Source organism: Alosa pseudoharengus, unplaced genomic scaffold (genome assembly GCF_046254945.1).
Source record: "Alosa pseudoharengus isolate Yale_2024_CS ecotype anadromous, Long Island Sound unplaced genomic scaffold, YU_APseudo_1.1 YU_APseudo_1.1_scf_1, whole genome shotgun sequence".
Taxonomy (NCBI): domain Eukaryota; kingdom Metazoa; phylum Chordata; class Actinopteri; order Clupeiformes; family Clupeidae; genus Alosa; species Alosa pseudoharengus.
In genome coordinates, this window is record NW_027468564.1 from 13190005 (window position 1) to 13192504 (window position 2500).

The 2500-nt window shown below is 44.0% G+C and overlaps 1 protein-coding gene across 1 annotated transcript in view; it reads left to right on the plus strand.

Moving 5' to 3' along the window:
• The window catches only part of LOC143136550 (stonustoxin subunit alpha-like), a 62384-nt gene that overhangs the window by 56372 nt on the left and 3512 nt on the right, over positions 1-2500 (plus strand). The gene's annotated exons all lie outside the window — the stretch shown is intronic.

The window sequence follows — 2500 nt, forward strand, 5'->3', positions numbered from 1 at the left end:
CAAAAACAGAATTGCCAAAACTTACAGAAAGCTGTGAATCTTCAGGAAAGGTCCCGCAAAAACAATTAACGCCGAATAGCAAATGCCTCGGGGGAAAAAAGAACTGACGAGCGCTCTATTATGTTATGGACTGAACCTCAATCCGCAATGAGGCAAATGAGACAGCAACAGCCAAAGGGCTCGAATCTAGGGGTTTTTAATACAAAAATAGTGTTTACAATAACTAAGAATAAATAATTGTCAGTTTAAAGTGCAAGTTAATGGCATCCGTGAGAAGCAGCTCAGTTGGCGAGAGCAGGAACAAAGGCGTGGGTTAGACCATCTAGCTCAGGCATGCGCGCAAGCCTCCACTTCACCTGTGCACAGGTATGTTTTATAGGCCCACAGCCAGATCTCAGGACGTGGGTTGGCCCAGAGATAATTAGCAGGGGCACGCTCTGAATGAAGTTTGTGGCCATAGCTACCAACAGGGGGAGCCAAGCCGGAGTTACTATTGGGTGACCACCAAGTAGTATAAGTACAAGTAAATATAAATATAAGTATATATATTCTTTTGATCCTGTGAGGGAAATTTGGTCTCTGCATTTATCCCAATCCGTGAATTAGTGAAACACACTCAGCACACAGTGAACACACAGTGAGGTGAAACACACACTAATCCTGGCGCAGTGAGCTGCCTGCAACAACAGCGGCGCTCGGGGAGCAGTGAGGGGTTAGGTGCCTTGCTCAAGGGCACTTCAGCCGTTCCTACTGGTCGGGGTTTGAACCGGCAACCCTCCGGTTACAAGTCCGAAGCGCTAACCAGTAGGCCACAGGGCTGCCCCAGGTACAGGAGATGCCTAACAGGAATGCATTACAGCTTTGTGTTCGGTAAAGTCTGCTTATTCTGATATATGGTTTGTCATATGGTATGTGTGTGTGTGAGTGAGTGAGTGTAAGGTATGTGTGTAAGTTGTTCCATATAGAGGTATGTCTGCTGTGTGTTGTGTGTACAGTTGCCTGTGAGCTCACACTGGACCCGAAGTTTCTGGCATTTATATGCCTTGAATTAACACACCATATTATGACTTACACTTTGTTTCTAGAAATAGCTTCTGATGTCCTCCACCTTTCTTTTCTTGCACATCCTCAAATCGACAGCCAAGCAAAGATTATAGAGCTAAGATCTTTGCAGCCAAGTGTGCCAAAAACTTTGAATCGACAGCATACAGAAAGCTAAGGCAATCAATAAACAGACGTATTTTGGGAGGCAGCACTGAAGTTTATTTGAACTTCCATTGAAGCAAATTTGACCAATCATCATGGTTTCCCGTGAAATTTCACCTACCACAACTTATAATTATGCAAGTCACAGAATATGAATTATTAAAAAGATATGAACTTAATATGAATTACAACATATATGAATGTATTGAAACATATGACATGATGCCATCTCTTTAGGGGGCTGTCTTTTTTGGACAGTTCTACGAAAGGTTATAGGCTACTGCTTTGTGAATTACCCCAGTAAAAATATTTACTCAAATAAAGTAGGCCTACTTTGTAACCCTTACTATTTAATGATGTTTTCTAAACAAAGTTCGGGAGGAGCCTGCGGGATGATTGACAGCAATTAACTCACCCACTGCCGCCGCAGGGTATGCCTATTTAAGCCGACCTCCTTTTCCATACGTCACACGCTCCGACGTTCGCGAAATCATCCCCCCTCCTCCCCCTACTCCTCCATTTCACCAATTGCTCTGTTACTCATCCTCCTTACACAGGGGGTGCAAGCGGTCATCGCTCTATCGCGATGTCCGCTCCAGACACTCCAGGACCACGGACAGCTACCTTGCCAAACACGCACTTCTCCCATACATTCTAGTCTAGCTGAAGCAATCATATCGAAGGGCGAACTAGTGAACCTTTACTTATCCTTTTTAATAAGCATCAAGATGATCAGTGTAATTTTGGTCTTACTAACCTTAATTACCCTCAATTTAAAAAATGATTTAAAAAAAAAAATCGCAACTATTTTTGCAATTTTCACTACCTCTCGCAATTTCTTCGCAACAAACAGCTAAAAACACCGCAACTTCCATCGCATTTTTTAGAAAAGTTGTCGCGAAATCAGGCATTTTAGATCGCAACAATCACAAATAATCCTCGCGAAATCCTGGAGGGACTGATTGACATGTGCAAAGTCCTTTTAGACAAGTCCCTCCACTCGGCGGCCATATACCAACGTTTTATGGGCACTCATCGGGCACAGTCTTTGGGTCGAACTGCGCGTGCGCAAGGCTTCACGACACCAATCTTGCTCCAGCGGCGAGATCACAACACATGATTGGCACGATGTCTTCACAACACACCATATGATTGGCTCAATGTATTCACATCACACCACATGATTGGCTCAATGTATTCACATGTCAACGTTTTGCCGAGGAAGGGGTGGGATATGTGTAGACAACGGCCATATTGGCGTGACAAACTAGCCCCATGCATTTCTATGGAGGAT